General features: G+C 44.4%; 2 long non-coding RNA genes across 4 annotated transcripts in view; one reads left to right on the forward strand and one right to left on the reverse strand.

Annotated features, from left to right (window-relative positions):
* Positions 1–1,534: 1,534 nt before the first annotated feature.
* On the forward strand, positions 1,535–24,998 carry LOC132244606 (uncharacterized). 3 transcript variants are annotated; one of them, XR_009456212.1, is made up of 3 exons: positions 1,537–2,138; positions 21,866–21,981; positions 24,029–24,998. It is a non-coding gene; the product is annotated as an uncharacterized LOC132244606 (long non-coding RNA). The 3 variants fall into 3 exon arrangements; XR_009456211.1 differs by having other exon boundaries at positions 1,539–2,138; positions 21,801–21,981; XR_009456210.1 differs by lacking the exon at positions 21,866–21,981 and having other exon boundaries at positions 1,535–2,138.
* The window catches only part of LOC109284942 (uncharacterized), a 57,412-nt gene continuing 53,473 nt past the window's right edge, over positions 21,981–25,919 (reverse strand). Inside the window, exon 4 of the long non-coding RNA XR_002092572.2 lies at positions 21,981–22,073. This is a non-coding gene — a long non-coding RNA (uncharacterized LOC109284942). The remainder of the gene's footprint in view (positions 22,074–25,919) is intronic.

The following is a 25,919-nucleotide window of genomic DNA, read 5'->3' on the forward strand; positions in this document are numbered from 1 at the left end:
CTGCATCCTGGGATGCTGGGGGACTGCAACTTGGGTGGCTCATCAATGAAGAATGGCCACAGGTTAATGGGACATGAGCTCGGTAACATGGATCAGAGAGAAATCTGCCCTGGAGTGGTGTAACTTTAAGCTGCCTAAAGTGTGCGTGAAACTAGGTTCAGGTGTTAATGTATGAACAATCCAGAGGTTAAGAGCTCCAGGAGCCATCTAAAATGAATGTGTAACAAAGCCCTGAGTTAAGCTGAAAACATGAAGCCTTATTTTCCCTATCAACGTTTTATTATAATGCGATGCCATGCATGTCTAGAGATCACCTAATCCAATCTTTTGCTGATGCAATACTGTAATATTGATTCTGTATTCACATAGTGGAGACTGTACTATCCGTGCAACTCACAGTACATACATGGCTCCCAGCCCAGTTAACCAAGTCTTCTTTACACTAATAGTCCCATTGACTGCATCAGGACTATTCATGTATGTACTACTCAGGAGTTAAGGCTGGAGAATGAGAGGTCATATGCAAAGTGATTAAGTGAATCAAAGAAAGTGTATGTGATCCAATATGCATCTCACACCCTGCCATCCCATTCACTGCAGAATGCTACTTCCATTGTCTGATTAAGTGACATCTGGTTAGTATATTTGCCTGATTATCTGGTTCTCAGCATCACTGTGAGCAATGAAATCTCTTTAATTGGTACACAGAGTGTCTTCCAGTAGTGTTAAAACCAAGCAGATTATGTATCCATATTCTTCATGGCTGTTTTTACTATTATTGTTGATCCAAAAATAGTCAGATTCTGTGTTCATTCATTCACACAGTTACCATTTTTGCAACCTTGGAAACAATGTTTAGCTCTATAAACTGAGAAAATAAAATGCCTTAATTAATTTTCTGCATCGCTGAAATGGAGCTTTGTCAAATGGGGACAGTACACATCTATGCTGAGATCCTACAAAAAGATAAATGTCTTCTGGGTAGTGATGCTATATCCAGTGAGGAAACAGGCAACCTCAAAAGAATATAACCCTAGAACCACGGCTCTAGTGCAGTTCAGAAGCAAAGGGTAAGAGAATACCACAGCAGAGATTAAAAACCTGTTAATAAGAATATTTTTTGGATGAGATAAGCAAACAGGCTTGTAGCTGCAAGTAAATCTAATGTCCTTGTGTGTTTTCAGCTCCATTCTGAGTCCACCATACAGTTTAATTTGCAAAAAAACCCCAACAACCCCTAGTCCTATTTTTACACTTCAGGCTACAATATTCTGGATGGCAAACAACCTCTTTCTTTCACCTCCCTCCGTCTCCCCTCCCCCCCACTTCTTTTTAAACTAAAAACTAATGATTAGGTCCGCAAGATAGGAAGGCAGTCTATGCCTTTCTTGATAGCACAGCTTTTCTTGAGTATAAACAGATCTGATTTATTTGGTCTAGAGTGTTTTCCAAGAGGCAGCCATTAATTAGTCCCTGCAGGGATTTCTGTGTCTCTCAGAACTGAACCAACAAATCCATCCCATGGCTGAAAAAGATCACGGTTAGACATGTGCTCCCAATAGGGAAGGCTGGGAAATAAAGAAGCAGTCAATCTCAAGTTAAGGTTAGCAATTGATTAACTAAAGGGAGGTACAAAGAAGTACAGCTCCTCGAGTTATGGTTTCTGTTTCTTTGTGGATCCTGTTTGTAATAATGCACCTGCTTGTAATAATAATAGCACTCTGGATTTCAACTGCAGCTTTTATCTGAGCATCTCAAAAGAGATTGCAGGTATTAATTAAGCATCACAATATCTTTGCTATGGGCGGAGAAAGTGATAGATAATTTCTGCTGCACAAACATCAATTTTGAGATAGAATCACCCGTGACAAAGTGACAGAGACCGTGCGCGCTAGGACTTGGGGTTTTAGGAGAGCAAGAAGAATGATAAGAGGTTTGGGAAACATGATTTACAAGGAAATGTTGAGCAACCTGGTTTTTGCTCTGTCAGCTTAGGAGAAGACTGAAGGAAGACATGATAACAGCCATTCAGTATATGAAATAGCTTCGATCCAGAGGTCTTTTTGGCAACCTAATCTATGTGTTGGTCTTCTGCACTAACATGAGGTCTGCTCAACCAGCTCCACGTCTTCTCACAGGTAATGTAGCCTGTTCTTTTCTGCAACTTCAGACCAAAATTAGGGCTTTTATTGTCAGCACTGCACTGTACACTGAATTCAACCAGACTCCCTGTGCCTCCCACCTGGTGTATGCTGACAAGCAAATCAGAAAGTGAGATCTGAATTTATCTTCCTGATTTTTTGAACAAAAGCTTCACCTTCATAAGTTACTAGAGAACTATGTGGGCTGCGAGGTGCCCTGCCTGGGTGTCAGCTGACTGTCATTCCCCAGAAAGCTCCTGACGTACCAAGCAGTGTTGTGCTGAGACACCAGGATGCTCTTGCCTCCAAACAGCAAGTAGCAGAACTGCCTGAACATGGTGCTGCATGGAGCTAATCTGAGCTAATTCACTCAGGCACAGCCTGAATGCACCTAAATCACTGCTGTCCCAGGGCTAGCATGTGCAGTGCTAGCTCAGGCATCTCTACAGTGAGCACAGCAAGAGTAGCACTTGGAGGGTAGGCAACAAGGCTCTATATGAACCCGGACAGGAGTAGGTGAGCATTGTATGGGAGGCAGAGGGGAGGTGAAGTGTGGTTCTGTGTAAAGGGATGGTGGAAAGTGGGCTATGGGATGGAAGAGACAGTGAGGAAGAGTTAGACTAGGCCAGGCTAAAGGTAGGTTGTACAATCAAAACCACTGAGAATCACTGGGCTAGTGGTTAACACAGTCCTGGGAAGTGGGAACCCTAACCATACTCCTAGGACTGCTCAAGTATTTTTTTCTGATGACTGTTTCATTTAAAAGATAGGAATAGTCTGAGGAGTGGGGACCAGAACCCAGGACTCCCTCCTTCTTCCAGGGGAGCTCCCTTATCACTAAGTTAGTGAGGAACATTTCTCTTGTACCCCCTGTTTCTGGGCCAAATACTAGGATGTTATATAATGAAGGTGAGATGTGCACCACTGTCTCCTGTAGCTGTCTTAAAAGAGAAGAGAGAGACTTGCTTAGTTCTTTGAAGGAAGATGGAGGCATCTCTGAGGGCAATAGGATTGTAGGCTGTGGATCTTGATGGGCTGTCCTGGCAGCTCTGATTTAGTGCTGTGTGAAGCTTCAGTCCCTGATTTGATTCAGCAAAAATTCGGCCTGATTCGGCGGCCAAATCTCTGAATCTGAATCAAATCAGAGGACCCTTTAATCTCTCCAAATTGAATTGGAACCTTCCGAATTGATTCGGAGAGATTCAAAGATTCGGGCATAGAGACAGCTTTAAACGTTTTTTCTACATACCTCTAGATAGCTGGGGCTCATGAATGCTGCGATGCTGGGGCACATGGAGTGTCCACAGAAGCATGGGGGCTTCCCAGTGCACTCGGCAGCAGACCTGGAAGTAGACCAGAAACACTTCCGTTCCACTTCTGGATCAGCCAGGGAGCATACGGGAGGGACCGCATGTCCCCTCCAGCTCGGCAACTGGTGCCTCCTGAGTCTGGGGGGGACACCTGGGGTCCTGCCACAGCCGTTCGCTGAAGTGGAACGGAAGTGTTTCTGAACTCCCTGTGCACTCTAGACCCCCTGTGCACTCCCCATCGGACCCAGGAGTGGACTGGAAGTACTTCTGATCCACTTCCCAGCACATGGAGGGCCCCTCTGCACTCCTGTGGGATGCTCCATGTGCCCCAGCATCTTAGCGTTCACAAGTAGCACTGATAGCTCAAGGTATGTAGAAAAACATTTAAAGCTCTGTCTATCATCTGATCTCTGAATCAGCGTCAAATCTTCAGATTTTGATTTAGCTGAATCAAATCAGGGACAGTGATCCAAATCAACGAATAGAATTATTGTCCCTGATTCGGGTCAAATCCAAATCGAATAGGGCCCATTTCGCACACCCTTACTCTGATTGAGCTGTATCTATACAGGGATTGGCTATTTAACAGACTGGGGGCCCAATGAAATACAGAATCCACAATATACAGTTTCTATGCCTCACAAGCTGAGGAATTGCTGTGGTGAGGTATTCAATAGTGTTGTAATGTGAATATAATGGCTAGAGACAGACATTACACATACACCAGTTTAAGTGATCAGAAACTGGTTTAAACCTGTAACAGAACAGATGTTCAGTACATAAAAAACAGTTTGAAAAAGGCTGGAACCATTTGAGATAAACCGGGTTGAATGTAGTATCAAATTAAACTGATTTGGGTCAAACCAGCTTATACAATGTCTGTCCCAGACCCCTTGCTAGTTTCAGTTAAATCAGAGTCTTTCAGCATCCCAGATGCTTTGCAACTCTGGGCGGGGCCCTGCTCTCTGCTCCAGCCCAGCAGGGCTGGCCCCTCCCCTCTGCTCCCTGGCTGCAGTTCCAGCAGAGACTGCAGGTACAGTGGGGTCTGCCTGGCTTCCTCCTGCTCCCCCCTCTTTCCTCTCACCACTCCTGTGCAAGCAGGGGTTCTTCACTTCCCTCTGCCTTACATATACACCTCTCAGCATTAGTTAGTATACCACATTCTGGCTATGGTCCGTGCTGTGGGAGATGGCACAAAGGCAGACAGGACAATGTTGGCTTAGGGCTTTTTGGAGCTAATCAAAGCTGGTAATGGCTCTCCCTTCCTTCCCTGGAAAATATGTTTAAGAAGAGCTTGAACTAATGAGATGGGTTGTTGTTTTGCTGATGGGGTGATAAATGCTAACAACTCCCTTTTTTAACTCCCTGCTGTATAACTCAGTGCTGTTTTATCAACAGCAGGTGGGGTGGGGGAGCCCTTCCCAATCAGTGGTCCTGGCCACAGCCCTCTTAGCTCAGCACTATGGAAAGGAAGGGGGGGCTGCTCTAGTGCCCCCCAGCATCTAGCCTGAGCCACTGCAGGCATGTACCTGAATGTCTTCAGTCCAGAGGGGATGTCTGTGTGGTTACAAACCGGTTTAGCATAGCCAGATTAGACTAACCTCCAAAGATAAAATCAATTCAGACTCAGGTTTTGTGAATGTCTGTCTCTAGCCAATATGCATAACAGCAGGTGGAACCAGGGAGGCAGTTTGCAAAGTTGGGAAGTCTGTTAATTTGGACTGCAACTCCCAGAACCCCCCCCCCCCCCAAGGCTGTGGGACAAGGAAAAAAGGAAGAGAAGCTTGAGGTTAGAGTAAGGGGAAAAGACAGCAGCATGGAGGTGAAACATGATCAGCCCTACACAGAAGAGTACACAGTGAAGCTGGAGTCTCACTGGGCCAGGCTTCCAGGAACTGTGGACTGATGGAGCTGGACTTGGGGTCAGCTACAGGCTGCTGTTTGAGCACTCTAGGGCATTTATGGGAGGGGGGTGCTTTAATTAGAGCAGCTCCGAGAGACGCTCTAATTAAGGTGCCCAGAGCTCCATGTGAATCCGCATCCCCACGCTGGAAAATGGTGATGGGGGAGCTTGATGGGGGAGCTTTAACTAAAGCTCATCAAATGAGCTTCAGTTAAAGTGCCCCCAACACCATTTTTCAGCATGGGGAGGCTTATACACATGACACTGGAGTCTGCTGCAGTAATTCCCATGCTCCAGCACACTCGATTAATCAAGTCTGCTCTGACGCAGTGTAATTACAGTGCATCAGTGCCACTTCCTTGCATGTGTATAGGCACCCTTAGAGCCTAAAGATTTGTCTGGGGACACCTCCGGAGGTGTGGGATGGAAACTAAGGTGCTGCATATACATTACCACAATGTTGATGTTTCTTTACTTTTTACCTGTTCCCTCTCTTTTGCTTGTTGGCTTGTGGCTCTAATCCCTATGATTCTCTTTGTAAAAGTGGGAACTCCCCCTTGCTTGTTGTGCCAGTTACTGGGGCTTCAGGGTTGGCACGGTGTTACTTCTCTGTGACCCAAGTGCTTAGCCAAAACTAAGGAACCTGGCAGTTGTTTCAGCAAGGATGAGACACTGAAGATGGAGCCATGTATTTTTGACGCAGCTCTGTTTGTGTATAAAGAATGTGAAAAATCCTTTTTCTCTGAACACAGCAGGGGTCAAACACCAGGAGACAGTTTCTTTGCTCATATTCATAAGCTTCTTTCAGCCAGCACTCAGCCTGAACAAGCAGTGGGAGTATGGCTGTGAGAAAAGCCTACACACAACTCTATGCATGCGTGCCTTTTTTTTCCTTCTCCCTCTCTGGGGCTCTTTCTATAGTATTCTGCCTATTTTTCTCTCTCAGTCATATCTTTCCTAAAACAAGACCCAGAAAAATAATTCCCTTCATATGTATATTTGTTCTGGGTGGTAACACATTCCTCTGGGAGGAGGGGAGACTGCTATTGTTTCAGCCATCTGGATCCATACAGCGTCTTACTTGTTTCTTAAATTTATCCTAAATAAAAGGTGGTTGTTACACCCATCAGTGGTAAGAGTTATAACCCATCCCCATAACAATAGGCTTTTTGACCATTGGAAAAAACTAAATCACAATCTGCAGAAAAGATGGGGTCCCGGTACATCTAATAAGGATGAAATATGCAAGAGAATTGAGTAAAAAAAACCCCACTTTTATCCAGGCCCACTTATAGAGGTAGAGTATAGAAAAGTGAACTATATTAGTAGTGCATTAATTGCAAATACTTAACACCATTGGCATACTCCAAAGTACCCTTGGCAGCTATTCTGCCTGTAACACACACATACTGCTTTTCAAATCAAACGAGATAGAGAGTGACATATTGCTGCAACTGTTCATTAGCAGTACTGGATGGGTCTAGAAAACTGCAGAGAGGTGCTTGGTTTCAGCATTGGAAATATGACTGTGCATCCTACACTTCTGCATCTTTTGCCTCAGTGATGGTGGTGACAAATACAGAAAGCATTTATTGGCCTGGCATGGTTTTACAGCACTTGATGACAGAGAAGCCAGTGAACCCAGAGAGACATCTGATGAATCTCCTGCATGACTGCCTTTTCTTGACAGTTTGTTTCGAATGCTCTCTAGAATTATTCAGTCTGGTCCTCTCAAAACCTATTCACATTGCTTCTCTTTGCTGCTGTTATTGTAGAATTAATCACATACTATTTTATCTTGGTGAACATACTGTGGGTTTGAGGCCATGGAGCTACATTGTTACACAAGGTCTCTAGACTTGTTTATCAAAATAGGGCACTGGACTTCTTGGCTAGGTACAGAAATTACACATAAACCAATAGAAGTGATTGGAAACCAGTCTAAGCCTGTAACAGAACAGAAGTTCGGTGCACACAGAAAAATGGAGGGACCCAGGCTAAGATGGACCTAGATGGATGTCATATGATTTTTAATCAGGCTAAGTTAGACCGGTCTATCAAAATTCTGTGCCACTTCCCCTCCTGACTCAAGTTAGGACACAGTCCCCCAGTATCCCAGGATGCTTTGTGGCCCCTCTGCTAGCCATCACAGGGGAAGTGGGCTAGCCTTGACCAGCAATCCTCTCCCCACCAAAGGGCAAAAGTATATTCCGTTCACTCCTGATCCAAGCTACACAGCTTAGAGAAACCTGCATGGATTGGATCAATTCTGCCTTGGACTTTTTGACTGTCTGTACTTAGCCCTTGTAGGGCCAGCATGGTGGTTGAGAGAAAAAGCTTTATACTGTACACAGTTACAGGGCCCCTTATGACAGACAGATTGGTGCTGGCTTGCAATGCAAGTCAAAAACAGGCCCTCTCAGGGACTGTTTGTAGGTAGGTGTTGGAAGTACCCTTTGATATTTACAGCAAGTCCAGGCATGGCAAGAATGGCACTTGTGATAGCATTTTAACAATGGCTCTCTTATACAATATTACAACGATGCTAGCAGTTGTAATGTTAACTTACGTTGTTTTGCCAAATATAGCTAAGCCAACAGCCTGCAGTGTATTTTATTGAACCTCCATTAGTAAGCTCCAAGAAAGTGCTTTTCAAGCTGCCTCCTTTGTTCTCTGTGGTAACAGCTGATTAGAAGTTGCACTTCTGGAAGAGCTAAGAAACTTGTAACTCTACAAGAAATCAGCAGGCCTCATACATACAATCCTAAGAGATTTTAGATCAATGCAACAAACGTTTTGAGCTTCCTCATTCTAAGGCTGCATTATGTATTTTTATTCCTTTTTCCACTTTGTTGAATGTCAAACCATACAACAGACTCTCAACACACTTTCCATTTAAGTTTGTTATAAGTGGCCAAAGGCTCTATTCATATTTGTTATTGGCTTGGGTTGTACTAGAATGAAACTTTAATGAAAATGCCCGTGTTTCTTTCAGCAAAATTCAGAATCTCAGGGCACGTCCACACATCGCCGTATGGTGATGTTGCTATGGTGCTGTGCTTTAGTGCTCCCCTTTGGAAGTACTAAAGCACAGTGAAGTATATGCTGTGTGCATGGTGCAGGGTTAGATTTCACTGCTAAGTCACCATAGCAGCATGCTATACCAGGAGAGCTGCTTCGGTAATATATAGCAGTGATCGTGTGTAGACCTGCATGATCACTACATTGCTGTAGCACACCGTATAGACCCGTAGCACGTTGCTACATAGTCATAGGGCGATGTGTAGACATGCCCTCAGTGGGAGATTTCAACAAAATGTAGAATTCTGAAATTCTGTGAAAATGTCTGACTAGCAAACCCGAATACTTGCAGTTCATCTCCTAAAATCTACCAACAATTTCCTGCAATCTAATTTAAGTTCTAGTATTTGTTCTCTGGAGGTTGCCAAGTCTAGAGAATATAAACCAAATCCTCCAAGCCTGCAATTCAATAGGCCAAATTTAATTCTAGTTTAAATTGTTGTAATTCCATTCCGGCCTGCCCTAACCTTAAATGTTTGGCCAGCGTACCTATAGGAGTCTGAAAAAAAAATCACATCCACTAACTGAAACAGCTTTACTGGAATATGTTGCAGCATGAATACAGTCATATTGGCTGAAAGCCTTTTTGACAGTGTAACTTTTTTTTTTCTTAGATGTGTTATAAACTATACCAGAAAAAGATCTCAGGTATAAGTTGTGTCTTCTGGCATGACACAGCACTACACCAGGTCTGAATGCTGTTTATAAACTATAGTGGCAATTTACCTTGAGTAAGGATATAAGAATTCGGGGCTCTACTTGCTCCAAAGTCTCTGAGTCTTAAATCTCTGGACCTCAGTTTTGAGGGTTTATGTAGCACCTGAGTGGTCCACAAATCTTATCGTAGCTTGCTTTCAAGAGGGAGAAGTTTCAGGGAATTGCAATATGTGCCAAGCTGTGCTGAATATTAAAAACGTAATATTATTTTAAACTTAATTATCACTAGTACTGAAAGGTGCTATTAGCTGTCAAGTATGCCAAGCATCCTCCTTCAGGTGTTATGGAAGGAACAGTCAATCCCTTTCTGTAATAAAGAAGCCTACAAACAATGGAGCATCATATTCAAAGGAATATTCTGCATGACAGGTCAGATAGAAGACAGGTGGACTGAGGGGTTTCTCACTTGCCAGCTCAGAAGCCAAGATGTTGGTTTGTAAGCTGTGTGGCTTAAAGGCAGGAAGGCATCCATCACAATGACCTGGAGGAGGAATAGAGACAATGCTCCTTGCATAGAGAGCTCGCTGGAGTGGCAGATGAGGATGGCTATAACAAGAAAACCACTTGTTACTTGTCCACTGTGCTCAGGGATACTGGACTTTTTTGGAAACAAACCTGCCACGCACAATCATTCCCCCCTCCCCGCCACCCATGGAAACAATGCAACAAGGCCTAATATTGGCACTGGATAAAGTGGCAATGGTATCATCCTCCAGATTAGAACGTTTAGTAAAGGAAGTAAATAATTAGAATAAATTGAAAAATAAAATAATTATTATAACTGATGACCCTCAGATGAACCAAACAGTGTAGTAGGGTCTCTAAACACTACTGAAATGTTACCACACTCAAATGCCACTTTCTAAGCTTTGTTATTTGAAGAAAGAGCATCACATGAGTTGAGAAACAGCCTAGGTGGTCCACTAGATTAGCTTGCTTTTATACCCAGAAGCACACAAGGGAGTGGTGTAACTAGCTAAAGGTTTGCATCCAGCAATTCAAATCCACTGACTGAACAGTCAGGTACACATTTACGGCTGGGAATACTGGGGACAGCCTTTGGCACAAGTATGGGGTACGACTCAAACTCATGCCTCTAGACCTGTAGAGAGACACCTTAACCACACTGCTCCTAGGCCCCTCCTCTGAGAAGTAATTTGGACTCCATGCCATAAACCAGGGAACAATCCGGTTCAAGCCAATGGCATCAGACTGGTCAAACTGGGATGGGATCAGGTTACATTGCTGATGGCTAGATTTTAATATCCTTTTACATACCCTGGGAATTTATAGGAGAGATTTGACTAGTAAGGTACAATTCAAAATAAGTAACGCTCCAGGAATCTGGGCCTCAGATAAATAAGGATACAAAATCCATCAGAACCCCAGGAGTCATAGCATCGCAGTATACTGAAGCAAGCTCCTTGGGAAAAAATTCAGCAGAAATATATATGAGCTCCTGTTTCCTCAGCAACAGTGAGCATCTCTGCAGCTCTACACTCTAGGTGAATCTTCAGCTGGCAGGGGGGAGGGGGGCAGAAGGCAGAATCCATTTAATTCAAGATTCGGAAGGTCTGGGGCTTGAAATTAGTAAACAGCAGATTTGTGCGTCACTGGACTGTAACTGGAAGACTATTTTGCAAATAATCCCTCCGCTGAAACCACCAACTGTAAAACATTTTAAGAATATTGACATTTTGACACAACTATAGAAGCCTCAGAGTCAACTCATATCATTAAAGGACTAAACACATTTCACCTACATAAGTGAAACAACCCCCTGTACTCATAACAATTATGAGAACACCTTTTCGTTATTATGTTACCCTGCAGCAAAAAAGAGCGGTATTGATCCAGCCCCAGGTTCCATTTACAAACCATATTTATACCGTAACTCATATCGAGGGTTTTTCTGTGGAAAAGGGGTCAGGAGAAATGCTCACAGCTGTTAAGCAAACAACATTGAAAAGACTTTTTTTTTTTTCTTCCTAGAACTATATTGCTTTCAAGCCTTTCTTTAAAAAAAGCAAACAAAAACCAGGAGCCTACGTACAACCCTGGAATCAGGGGGAAGCAAAATCTGTCAGCACAGGATTAATCACTGCCATCATCATGAATAGTAATTTTGTGTTGCTACAGTGGTTTGAAAGGGGTAGAGTGGGAGTGCAGTTCTCATGCCTTTTCTATGGCTGTCACTCTCCAGACCTGGAAATACCCCAGTGAGGGCACTCCAGGGCATCCCTACATGGGCACTCATGACATATGCTCTTTTGTGTTTGCGAGTGCTTGCAGAGGGACCTGATAGAGGGAGTATTTCCAGTTTTGGAGGGTTGGAAGCAAGGCAAGGGAAGCTTGGAAACAGCCTAGCTGGGACATTCTGCCACTGCAATGTAGCCATTCATAGGCATGCCTTAACTACAGTAGTCTAATGGGCCGGTAGGCTCAAATGCACCTTTAATCATGGAGCCTTAAGGTCCCATCCAAGATCCAGGCCTTATTATACTAACCCTTGAGCCCTCCATTATTCTCTGCCCTGAATAAAGATAAATACAAAGGAACAGAAAAGAAACAATAAAGAATTATTGTCCCCATTTCATAAATGGGCAACTGAGAGAGTGTGAGTGGCTTGCTTAGCATCACCCCAGAGAGCTTAGGACAGAGCTGGAAATAAAAGCCAAGACATCCTGAGTCCCATTCCAGTGCTTTAACCACAACCTAGGCTAGGCCTGAAAAAGGGTGGAGGCAAGGACAGTAGAGGATCTTTCTCCCCATCTTGCAAAAGCTTCACCAGTCTTAGTCCCCAAAAACTGGAGTGAGCATGCTGGGAGTGTGAAGGGACAGGACCAAGATAACTGAAACTTTCTGCTGGCATGGTTCTCTCCACTTATATATCCATCCAGCATTTTCTTCTGTTCTATACTTTCCCTTTCCAGTCATTGGATCTACCATGCACCTAAATGGGCATAAACCCCTATGTGCATGTAAAAGAGTGCATATGCATGTGCATGTAGAACAGTAGGCTCTGATAGCACTTTGTTTCTTTGCTAGTTGGGACAGAAATTAGGTGTAATTTTTTTTTTTAATCACTGACACAATATGCCAAGGGAGGTAGTAGACCTCCCTCCCCAACTGGCTACCTTTACATCTTCAAGTTTGGAAGCCTCCTTCTAAAGAGATATACTCTGCCTCAAGCAGTTGTGCCTGGTGCAGTGATCCCTAGATAGAGATTTCTGATCTCTTATATGGCAACCTGGATTAGTTCGTCATGCATCTTCCTGGCCTTAAAAAAAATCTAGTAAACTTTTTGGGGTCTGCCCTTTCTTTTGAACAAAGGCAAAAGGAACACAGAACGACCTTCCTTCCCTAGATGTCTGCTGGATTTCACTCTATTTTTTATCAGTGTGCTTTCTTCCACCCCATCAGCTCCAAATGTCTCTGTTATCGTGGGCCCTTTTGTCCCCTACCATTGAGTACTGAACAGGTTTCCATCAAAGCCCGCTATTAATCAAAGCTTTGCACAAAGAGGACTATTTGAGAGCATTTAGTCAGACTAGCAGCTTTACTTATTCTGGGTGGCACCTTCTTCCTAGAAAGGTCCCACTGAAGCCAATGAGACAAAAACTATCCAACATGAGCAAGGGAAACATAAGCACAACTATGAGGGGCAAAAAATAGCAGTTGTTGCAGCTGCTGACCAGCCATCTTGCCACTGCTGGCAGCTGGTGCCACCCTATTGGCTACCACAACTACCCAAAATTGCCCTCTTACACCTCTGCAAGGTCCAGTGCAAAGCTCTTCCTCTTAGCCATTTGAACATAGTCCATCTTCCTCCAGCCAATCTCACTGGCATGAGAAGTAGGAGCAGACTATTAACCATTATAATTATGTTGCTGATGAATGAAAGTAAGAAAAAAAATTGAAGTTCATATTTCAAAACAGTGCTGAGAGACCCAAGTCACTGTAAATATTTTAGGGAGATGACCTTGTGCTAATGTCCTTTTGCTATATAAATAGAATATTGGCTCTAGTGCAGCCATCAATCTGCTGCAAGTGGCCAGCTATTGAGAACCTTAAGAAATGCTGCATTCATTGGGGTGATCTGTTCCCACTAACCTACAACATTTCAATATTTTTATATTTATTTATATAGGAGTGTGTCTATTATCTTAGTCACCCAAGTAGGATCTTTTGAATCTTTAAAAATGACTTCTCTCTGTCACTTGCGCTTTTTCCCCCCCATCAAAATTTGGAGTTTTGTATCCTCAGTTGTGTTGGTGTTTTGTCTGTTTCTGAGCTTTTAAAAACTAGGTGATTTCCTGAAACTTCATATAAAACATTCACGTGCCATGCAAAGGATTATCTGTATATATTACATACAATGTTAAAAGTCTTATCACCGTCTTACTGCTATTTTATAGGTCTTGTATAAAAACACAATATTTTTTCCTGCTTTCGCCAAATCAGCAACAAACAAGTACTTGCTAATAGTGCAGACATGATTAAAAAGGTTGCCTCAAAAGAACAATACTCTAATAAAGGGGTTGTCAACCAGGGGTACGTGTACCCCCAGGGGTACTCGGGAAGGCCCTAAGAGGTATGTGTAGGCGGGTGTGGACGGAGTGCCGCCACCCACCACCCGCCACCCCACACTGCCTCTTCCCAGGAGCATGGCTGCAGGGTTGAGGGCAGTGGCACCCCTCTGTGAGCTGCACAGGCATTGCCCAGCTGGCCAAACGTGGAGGGAGGGGGAAGCTTGCATGCAGTGGTGGCCACCACCACCCACCACAGTGCACTGCCGCCGCTCTGCATCCAGCCCCCCACTTCCCTCCTTCCACTTGGTATCCAGCTACTGAGGATACACTTATTAAAAAAGGTTGAAACCCCCTGCTCTAATAAATTAGGACACTGTGATTTCACATGTATTTCAAGTTATACATGTGAAAACAAAACAAATAAACTCTGTTCAAAATAGACTCAAAAAGACAGGACTGCAATGGAAAGGAAACTGTATTATGTTCACATTCTAATGTAACTTTTCTGCCAAACACCATTTGACAATAAAAAGGGCTGGGTTCAACTTCTGTAAGTTCTACTAATAACTTGAATAATACCAGCTTGAGCCCCCCTAACCAGAAACCTGAGAAAACTGAATTACACCATCTGGGCAGTCATGGTGAACCACATTTCTTTACTCATAAACAATGAATTGCAGAAGTAAACAAAACAGAACTTTATTGTGGGAAAAAGAAAATGTCACTAGCAACAACTTGGGAACACATGGATAACAAATCAACAAGAGGCTCTCCTGGGTTCTTTGGCAGTAGTCTGACCAAGTCTTCTCAGAGCTGAGGTACCATTATGTTCCACCCTACTCACAGTTCATTGTCCTAACTCTGAGGAATCTGGATAGCAGACAAGCTGATTTCTCATACTGCCACTGCTGAGCAGGGAGGCCCTTACCAGAGTAATCTGTCTAGGCTGCCACTTTCAGCTTAGTGCTTTTGCCCAAGCAGCTCACCTTTTTTGCAGCCCTACTGGTGTCAGGGACAGTGGTTGTTACCTTGCTAAGCAATGTGATTTTCCTTGTAACTGCAGCGAGTGCACCATACTTCTTCCAAATAACTTCTGCTCTGCCACTCCTAGTCTTTGTTGCTGAGGCTCCAGCTGTCCTCAGTTCTTTCTAGGCCAGATCAACACAGGATTCACAGTGTTACAGCTCTGTTAGGGAGAATCAGTGACCCTGAGTCCTTAATCAGTGACCCCAACAGAGATACATGCCTAGATGAAGTCTCTTCCTCTTCTTCTTCCCTAAGGAAGGACCTGTGGCTTGCATGGCCCCAACTAGCTCCTCACCATCCACACTCATAGATGATCATTGTTGTCCTCCTTGCTCTCTCTTCTTCCCCATCCCCTTCATTCTCTGCTTGTGCTTTGCCCAAGACTTCTTCACCCAACCTCTACAGGGTACAGCAGTCCCTGACTGCTGACATATTCAACATAATTCACTCCTCCATCAATTTTTCAAACATGACTAGCATTTCTTTATTCTACTCAAATTTTAAAACTTAACAGTAGTTAATGAAATTGTCCCCAGCTGTCATATCAGACAGGTTGATAACTTGCATGGGGGAGGGCTCCCTTCTCTCTGGGGCTTTTTTTCCTCTAATGTAGTGGTTTTCAACCTGTGGTCCGTGGACCCCTGGGGGTCCACAGACTGTATTTAATAGGTCTCTAAAAGATCACTATGATTAATCAAATGTATGTGACTCCCCATGCTTACAATTCAAAGGGTTCCACATCTCCACTGAAAATTTCCAAAACGGTTTGCACCTCCATTCAATTTTTTTAGGGGTCTGCAAATGAAAAAAAAGGTTGAAAACCACTATTCTAATATTCTTCAGGATCTTATGGCTTCTAAGTCTCCAGTTGGATTGCTCTATACTTTCAGAGCTTCCAGCCACAGGATTACACTTAAACAGTTGTAGAAAAAATGGAGAGTAGAACAAAAATTGCACTATTACATTCTTAACAGATTTTTTAGTTTTATGTCAAGCTGGTTAAATTATTCATTTGTGAATGAAGGGATTTAGCTCTTTACTCTGGTTATGAAGCAGATCTTTAAATATATTTTTCATTTTTACATGTTTACTATAACTGTAGTTGAGACAACCCTTTTCCAGCATAAGGAGGGAGGGCTTGTGAACTGTTCACTTTGATTCTTTCCTGGTGCGTGATTAATCACTTAACCCACATGGTGTTCTTTCTTCTCTGTGATCAGAAGACTGAATGTTTTTAAACAGAATGAGGACTGACAAACAGCAAATACCACAGAAAAATCTGGCATTCACACAGAGATCATTTATTACCCCTATGTTCTGGTATAAAGACATATATTTGTAGAAAAGTTCGTGACAACATGAAAGGAGAAAATATTGAAACTAACAGCTATTTTTGACTTTTCAGTCAGATACTGATTTGACCTATTCTTGGTTTAAATAAGTCCAAAGTACTTACAGAATTTCAGACAAGGGCAAAAATGTCTTATGTTTTCATGTTGCACATAGCAAAATGACAGCTGATTTGGCCCGCAAGGTATAAATGACATACAACAATGAAATGTATTCTGCATTATTCAATTTATTCATAACGGTTATTTATTATCACAAATAAAAATAAATGTCAGGCTTTCTGTTCCATACTTGTAAAGGATTCCAAATTAAAACAATAGACAACTTTTTCCTCTGACAGCAAAACCCAAGCAAATCCATAATCATTGCTATAGCCATTAGGGAGTTAACCTTCAACTGAGTTATGGCAACAACTCAGTAGGAGGGAGCTTACTGTTAATTGAACACAAACCCTGCACACAGTTCTGAATCATGTGAAACACTGAGTGTGCCTACATGTGCGCATTTACTGCGCAGCAACCAAAATTACTGCACAGTATAGATGCACGTCTACATGTGCACACCCATACTGTGCAGTAAATATGGGATTTACACCAACTTGTGCATAAATTTGATACCTGCATCATGCAGGTATTTACTCCTGATTTGTTATTACACAGTAACATACATGTAGATGCCTTACTGCACAGTAACCCAGGGGCCTCCCTGCTGGGTCCCCAGCCACAAGCCCCAGTTTCACCCTGACCCCTCTAGGCATTACACCTCCCCAGAGGAGAGGACCTCAGGTGATCAGCACCCTACCGTGCCCACCTCCTTGGCTGCTGCACCCACTAGCAGCTCAGGGACCCCTGGCCAATGGCTACTTTGCCAGCTCTGCACTCCACTGCCCTGTCACAAGGAGTGGCTGGCCATGACATCACTGCCCACCACCAGCACCAGCTCCACCCTGGGGGTGCCCCTGGTTGGGCACCAGGCCACCAACCACCATAGGCCACAGACACCAGGAAGAGACACTTGCCCATGCTGATGGGGAGTCCCACACTGAATCACCAGCCTTGCCAGCCCCAGACATGTGGTAAATCCCACATTGTGGGGAGGGCACTCTCAGTCCCTGCCCTGGCTCCTGCCGCTACTTCCTGCCCAGCCTGCCTGCACTCCCTTGTCCCTGGGGCCCCACTCGACAACACACAGAGAAGCAGGACATAGTTCAAAACTTTATTGGGCAGTGCGTATCCCAACAGCTGGGTGGGCATGGGCCTCTAACACCCCAAGGAAGGCATCAATGCCAGCTGTGATTCATGGCCCCTGGTGCAGAGCATCTTATCTCTGAACTGTTGCAAACTCTCACAAAAGGCTTTTGTCTATTGCCTCTGTGGAGCCAACATACGGACTTGGGGGAGAGGCCACGAGCCATAGTGCGGATGCAGGGTCTGGGTCACCACCAACCACTTCTAGAGATGCCCAGATGTACCAGCACTGGAAGCAGCATACCTAGGACCAGACCATCCTACTCCAGTGACTGGTGGTGGTGACCAAGGAGCAGGAGGCACAGGAGTGCAGGACCAGGTGCGGGAAGAGCAGCAGCTGGCATGGTAGGTGGAGGATTTTGCCTAGGAGGAGGCATTCCAGCAGGTGATGTGGGAGTACCAGGGCTGGATGGAGGCCCTTGAGAAATGCCACATCATGCTTCTCAAGCAGCAGGCCAAGAGCCAGGGACACGCAGTGGTGGCTGTGGACACTGACTGCCAGGCCCTGGATTCCCTCCTGAATCTGGCAGGTGTGTCTACGTCCCCTGGTACTGGCCCCTGACCCCAGCCCTAGCAGGGCCTCTTGACCCCACCTGTCATCCTGCTGTAATCCTTTCCCAGCATCTGGGAGGAGATCCTCCAGTACCTCCCACCTGCAGGAGCCCCTGGCCCTGGCCCTGCCCCAGCTCTGCTGCCTCCCATCTCCCACCAAGGCCTGGCCCCACCACTCACCCTGGCTCCACACTGCCAAGGAACCAGAGGTTCAAGGCATGGCCACACCAGGGGGCACTGGCCTTCTTGGGCCTGGAGACAGGCAGCCAGGAGGGGTGCCTCCCACCCTGCAGAAGCACTGGCCACCTGCACTGCAGCAGGAACCCACCACCCACTGTGGTCACCACAGCCCCCGGACACACAGAGGAACTGTTCAGGGCTGTGGTACTGGCCACCTGCCACTGGGCTCTGCACTCTATGTGGCCCCATCCCTCAGCCCCCCCCACCAGGACCTGGGGAGCAGGGTGGACAGTTTGGGGCTTGGGTTTTCTACTGTTGGTGGGTGGGAAGGATGGTGGAGGGGCACTGTTGATGTAGGAGGTGGGGGGGGCTGTTTGTTGAGGGAAGATGGATGGGAATGGGGGTTATTCAGGAAATAAAGCTGTTTTATGTCACCCATGTGCATATCCTGGGGTAGTGTTGGAGGTGGGCAGCAGGTCAGGGGTGTGTGGGCAGCAAGGCAGACAGGAGAAGGGAGTACAGGTAGAGGGGGTCAGACAGAGCCTCCTGAAGCTAGTGCCCTGTGCCCAGATGGCAGGTGCATGGCTGTCCTAGGGCCTGGGCAGGGGGACAGTAGGGCCAGCACCATGGCCAGCAGGAGCATGGGGCACTGGTTATTGCTGTTGGGGGCAGGGACATGGGGCAGAGGCAGGGGCAGATGTGGTGCAGGGAGGCAGGGTTGGCAAAGAGGGAGCTGCCATGTGCAGCCCCTGCACTGGGTACGCAGCTTTTGCACAGGGAAGGGGCTAGCCAGGGATCAGAGAGCAAGGGTGAGCTTCTAAGATGGCCACCAAGTGCTGGCAGCTGCCTCTGGCCTCAGCATGGCTGCCAAATGCTGACAGGCATGTGCCTGGAGACTGGATCTCCCCCCAGTGGCCACAGGAGCCCATGGCAGGCTGCTCTGACCTGGAACTAAAGATTTAAGCCAGAGTAAATGCATGTGTAGACACCCCCACTGAGTTACATTTGAAGTGCAAGTCATTTCAACAAGGCTTTCCTGGCTTACATTGATTGAATAGCCAGGGCAAGGGTAATGGAGTGAGTGAAATCTGAGGTTAAAATGTACGTCAGTTGATGACTGACAAATTCCTCTGGTTGAGAAAGTGAGGCAGGAAAAACTCCTTGCAGCATGTGTCATGTCATAATACAAATACTTCAGATATGTATTCCCTCTTATTTATTCTTATGCTGAAAAGTAACTGGGTTTCTATGATAATTAACTGACAACCTTTATTAAAGCCATTTCTAAAGCCCTGAAATATGTATAAATATGACCTCCAAATTCCTACTGGTTGCACAAAAATCTTTCCTGGAAATGGTTTAATCCAAATCACCAAGGGCTAGATTGCTTCAGCGCATAATCAGTTGCATATGGGGACAAAACCCGGCAAAGAGCCACATTAAAGCCCTGTTTAGCTAAAGGTTGGCTAGGGACAGAAATTACACATAAACCAGTGTAAGTGATCAGAAACGAGTTCAAATCTGTAACAGAACAGGAGTTCAGTGCACATAAACCACTTTCAAAATGGCTGACCAGTTTTAAGATAAACCTGGATGGATGTAGTACCAGACTTAACTGATTGAAACTAAATCAGTTTATTGAAATTCTATCTCAGATCCCCTCCAGATTTAAGTTAACTCAGAGCCCCTCAGCATCCCAAGATGCTTTGCACCTCCCCACAAACCATCCCGCCCCACACAGGGTGGGCAGGCTAGCGATGGCCCAAGCTGTCTGCTCTGGCTGAGCAGGAAGGTAAGCTCTACCACCACACAACTTCTGGCCTGAGCCACTGCAGGCATGTGGCTGCATTTCTTGAATCAAAAGTGAATGTCTGTTCGCTTGCTCATCAGTTCAATCTATGCAACTTAAACTAACCTGCGAAGGCCAATTCAATTCAGCCTCAGGTTTTTTGACTGTCTGTACTTATCTGTTGTGGCTCTAGCCACATAGAAGTAGGGTCATTATTTTTTGTCCCTACATCACCCTGTTAGTGTGTAAGTAGGGAGATAATGGGCCATTTCCTACACACCAACCTGAGTAGGTGGTCAGGGTAGAAATAGATGGAATAGGTGGTGGGGGAGGAAAGTGGGAGTATATTGCTCCAAACAAAAGGGTAAAGGACTGCCGCACTCTCCTCAAAATAGGAAGACTTCCAGTTCTCCAAATCATTAGTTACAGCCAGTTGCAAGTAAGGCAAGGTGATTGGGGCAGTCACCCTGGGCACCAGCTTAAGGGAGGGGGTGCAGAAAAAAATGGTCAGCTGCAGCCACATGATCACACCAGTGGTGTGGCAGCATCTGGAAATCACTGCTAACCCTGTGTGTGTATTGGCTGCCCCAGGTGCCAGGCTGCATCATTATACCTCTGATTTGGGACCTCTGAATTGGGACAGTCCAGTTCCCCTTCCCTGAGGCAAAGCAGCTCTAATCCTTGTCATCAAATAGCCCCCAAGAGCACTGAAAGCTGGACTGAAATCTCACTGCGCTCCTATCGCTCTTTTGGGAATCTCTAGTGATGCTTTACCTGCGGCAGTCTTTATGCCCCTAACAATGATGTGGCTGTGCACATAGTTGTGTCATTGTGAACAAGCCGGAGTCACTTTCAGCAAGTGCATGAGTGGCTCTGCTTGTTAAAACATCTATTCTTCTGTTAAAAGGGGATCCGGGGTTTGTGATTGTGAAAGCCTTAAAGGTTCCCACCGCCTGTGGAACACAGGACATTTGGCAGCCTAGCAGATAAACACATTTTAATCTTAGTTGAAAGGCCGAACTTTTCAAGGAGGTTTGTTTTCATGTTGTTATTCTGTATCTGTCCAGGCTCAAGAGCAAAGATGAACTAAAAAAGCAGGAACTGACTGGAGACTTCGAGATTGGTCTGTGTTTATTGTCTTCAGCTTAACTCAACCAGGGGTGTGGGAGGTCAAATATTCAAAATGAGAAAAATGCAAGCAAAAAATCTGTAGGGCATGAACAAGATCTTGAAAAATAAACATGTTGTGCAAAGTCCTATGTGCCTGACTCAGAGCCTACCCCTGTCTGTGTCGAAAGCCCTCCCTTCCCACTGACGTTCCAGTAAAGGCAACAGTGAAGGAGGACTGCAGTTAACAACATTACCTCTCTGCTTTGCTTAAGGAGCAGCTTGTGTTGACCTACTGACCATGGTATAAGCTAATACATTTGTTCTTTGGTACAAAAGCCTTTTCTTTCACATGCACAGTACTGAATGCAGTGGCACACTAATCTTATCTAGGACCTGTAGACATCATGGGAGTACTGATGAACAGATGAGGCTGGGATTTGCAAACAAATTAGGGATCAAGTCCCACAGAAACTCTCTGGAAACCCTTGAAAACCACAGCCCTATTTAAAAAAAAAAGAAAGAAAGAAAATATTGGAATATTTTCTTAGCCTTCAAGCCGGCTACATATTGCACAAATCACTCCTAAAACTAGACTGGTACTTACCAGAAGTAATGCATTTTCTGATCATTGTACTTTAGCATTTTATACATCACCTTGTTCTTTTCACCAGCTGTCGTTAGATTTCCTAAAATAAGAGTGTTCTCTCCATTGGCATCACTCACTTTTAGCTATGTTAACATATCAAAGTGAAATCCGTGCATGTAGTCCTATGCTTATTGGAAGAAAATAAGTGTTTGAATTATGCATAAAAAAGAAAAGCAATGTTCTGCTTGAATTTCCTTTTATTTTTTTCTTGACTAGTACAAAACACTTTCTGGAGCTGTTTTTCAAATATGTACAACCTACAGTATACAATATGCTTCCAGATATGACTGTCATGAGTAAAGGAAGAGACAATGGATTCAGTCCTAAACCAGAAGGAAATCTCTTGGACAGGTCACCAAGGTGGAGTCCAGTCCTATCCTCTTGGAAAACCTGAGAGGTAGGATCTTGCCACAAGGAAACCTTGAGTTAGTTGTGCATATGGCCAGTAATTCCAATGTACTCTGTCGCTTCTTTACTCTTCTGGCATAACTGCAGGCAAAGTCAATGTGAAAACAATTATTAGCCATGTACTTTAACACTTTCTGCTCCTTCCCTCCCCTCCCCCAATGCACCCTAATGCAAGAAGTTTCAACCAGCAGCTGAGCTAGTAAAAGTGCTCCCAGTACAGGCCAGGAAGTACTTTTCTTCTATATGGGTTAATTATAAGAAAACTCATTAAGCTTAATGTCAGGGGAAACAGTCTTACTAGGGAAACTCTACTGGCTTTTTGAATGGTCTCCCAGGAGAAATGATGACAGCATTAGCTCACATGTCATTTAAAATTGGGTTGGACAAAGCATTCAAAAGCTATATGGTAAGAATTGTCCTGTATTGTCATTAGTATAGATTACAATGGACATAACCTTTGACAGCATCGATTACAGTGACTGATGAATTCCTGAGGCGGTGGACCTCCTTGATGGTAGTTTTACATCCATTGTTGGCCTTCAATATCTTTTGTCTTGTGATGCAGCTGGGACTGGCCAAGAGTTTATGGAGTAAATTCAAGATAGTTATGTACGGAATTTATAAGGGGAACATGATCATTTGTGGGGCATTTAATCACCTTTTTATCACTGTTGTTAAACTCTGAGAACTCAAACTATCCCTACACTGCTATTGGAAATGAGATTTCACCTTGTATAGATATATCTAAGATAGGACCATAGGATACGTATTTAAGTGTTAGAAAGCACATTCTAATTCTCAGCCGTAATTGACTGATAGCTAGTGCATGTCTAGCTAATTGCCAACAGTACAACCAACACTTGGAGAAAGTTGAATTTTTTTGATCGATGTGCCTCTTTCCTTGGGTAGGCAATGCAATTTTATTTCACTCCTCTCAACTACAATATTCTGAAGTCAAATAAGTCAGGGAAGAACAGAGGTTGTTCAAACCCTAAGTCTCTCTCCCTTGGAAGTGAACCTTTGTTGCTCCTTATACCAGCAGGATATGTACAGGATCTGTCTATCCAATTGTACCACCAGGTGAAAAACCTGGTGTGTTTTTCTGTGTGTTTAAGTAATTAGTGATAGCTGTTGTGCTTTGTTTCTGCATTTGTGCCATATGTCTACATCTCATCCCATGTGTTATAGTAATAATATGGAAGACTACTTCCATGGGCACCTCAGTTAGGCAACACAGGAGATACCTGGGATGTCCAGTTCTATGTTTTAGTGTCATAGTCTAGGACTGGCAGACCTTGGAGGTTCTTTCTGGAGGGGCACTGAGAGATGTTTGCCTAACTTTTGATAGCTGGATGAAGTATGCAGTGCATATAAGCCAGGCAAAATTAGGTGCATGTGGACTCCTTTAAAAGCTCAGCAGTTGAAGGTAAATAACTTTACCTTTATTTTCTGTAATTTCCTACATCTACTATAGCAGGGATTGTCAACTGGGGGGCTGCGCATACCACCAGGGGTACTTTGAAAGGTCCAAGGGGATACGCAAGGGCGGGCGGGGATTAAGTACCACCACCCCATGCTGCCGCCTCACAGGAGCAGGGCTGGGGTGGGGCAAGAGCAGCGGTGCCCCTCTGTGGGCCAAACAGGCACTGCCCAGATGGCCGGACATGGAGGGAGAAGCATGCAGTGGCAGTAGCAGCTGCCATCCACTACCCTGCGCTACCACTCCATGTGTGGCTGCCGCCACCCCCCGCCCCTGTTCTGTGACTGGTTGCCACTACCCCCTGCCTACTGCTCTGCAACCAGCTGCTGCTACCCCCCATCCCACCCCTCAGCCGGCTGCCAGGGGTACACTGATCAAAAAAGCTTGAAAACCCCTGTACTATAGGACAATACAGAGACTAGTGCAAGAATATAGTGGTAAATTCTATATTATACATAAAATATTATGGCAAACATATCAAACTAAGGCAAAATGGACAAGAGTTTAAGGTCCATCACTGTTGTATCTATCATTGCTCATTTTTTTATCATCACAGGTAGAGAATCTCCAACTATCTCCGGTGCAGGAGAAATCAACCCCAAGACATCACTGGAGATTTATACCATACAGTTGTTTGGGTCAATAGGCTACTTATGAGGAACCTATAAACAGAAGAGTGTATGTGTTGCAATGCTACTCCAGTGGAGGACTAAACACATCGATGGAAAAAATAGAAAACCAGGACTTCATCTCCACTACAGATGTGCTTAGCATTATAATGAGTAGGCTCTCTATCTTATGAGGGAAGCTTGTCTGCCATCCTCCTCTAAGCAATAGGTCATGAAGGCCAGTTCCAATAACCATTAGTGCGTAGCCATTTTCAACTGCCCCACATCCAAATTGATGCGACAGCTGAGTCACAACAGTAGTTCAGAGGAAGAAAAGGGGAACAAAAACACTGTCTAGCTGATGACAAATAGATAGAAAATAAACTGCAGATGGACAGGCCACCTGAATTTGCTTATTCTTATTGGTTTAATTTTGCACGCTTGATCTTTCATCCTGATTTTCATTCTGAAACTGTCTGCTTGCAGTCCTAGTCCCCCTGCTCCTGCTAATATTGTTACAGGGCTTTGATCTGGAGATGTCACTCAGTTAGTAAAGACAAGATGCATGATTTACTGATGGAAATGTTTTTATTGTTCAAATATTCTGTATGAGAAAGTGCCAAGGTTTCTTATGCTGCTATTGTATACTGTGGTACCTCATACAAAAACTCAGAGGCAAAAGAACCAAAGCAAAGAAAGAGAAGAAAAAAGAGCCACAGAGAATGAGCAAAATATGACACTCATATCATTGCATGTCAGAAATGTCACATGGGTCCTGAATACTGTCATCATTCAGCAAGGACATCAGTCTGCATCTGTCTCCAGACCTATTTCACTAGGTCCATCAATAGAGCTCCCTAGATACTTCATTGTCACCTGTCAATCATGCTCTAAAAATAAAAGTCCAAATGACATTAAGTTTCTGGAATCCTTGCCTGTTTTGATATGCTACTCACTCATTTAAGCCACCGCACCAGCTATCCCTCTTAGATCTAAGAGGTGGAGGCAATTTCTAATGAGTTGTAACCTTCATAGTTTTGGTATCTCAGAATCTGAGAGCTCAGTTAACTTCCATTAATAGCTGTAAAAAATACATTAAAAATTGTGGGAGATATGACATTACCCAGCATCCTCTGGCAGTCAGTGTGACATGCATCTGCCATACTGATTTCCTGCTTACACATATCCTTTGTCAAATGCCTTCAAAGGTTTGAAGAAATGTGTTTACCATTTTCCCCTTGTACATCTGGGTTCCAGCTGGGATCAAAGGCTAAATTTCTGATGATAACACCTTGGGCTGTAGATAAAATATTAATCCTACTAATGAAAAAATTATTATCTCCAATGCACGTAGAGAAGATCAGCTGAAACTAGGGGTAATTCTAGTGAGTTATAAGAAACAAAGGGCTAAATCCTAATTCACCTTCATGGACCCAAGCAGTATGGATGTAGTCATGTTAATGGTTACAGTTCAGATTCTGTTTTCATTGGTGGTTACATAAGGTCCTCCTGCATCCCTGCCTGAAGTAAGACAGTAGCTCCATCCACCCTTCAGCACAACAGCATAGTGGCTAAAGCAGTTGCATAGGGAGCCCAGGGTAGGTTTGAACCTGTACCTCCTCTTTCACAGGAAGGTGTTCTAATTACAGCACAGGCTAAGAATTGCTCAGAAATTTTTCTAGCCTTCTCTTGAAGCTAGCCCACTGCACCTCACTTTTAACATTCATAGAATAAAATCGACAACCTACACAGGAGTAGTTTATTTGCACTGGGGGGGGGGGGGGATAGGGGGAGAAGAGTCCCAAGCTACAAGCCAGGGCTCCCTTTCTTCTGCAACAG

The sequence above is a fragment of the Alligator mississippiensis genome, chromosome 13 (genome assembly GCF_030867095.1).
Source record: "Alligator mississippiensis isolate rAllMis1 chromosome 13, rAllMis1, whole genome shotgun sequence".
NCBI classification, from domain to species: Eukaryota; Metazoa; Chordata; order Crocodylia; family Alligatoridae; genus Alligator; species Alligator mississippiensis.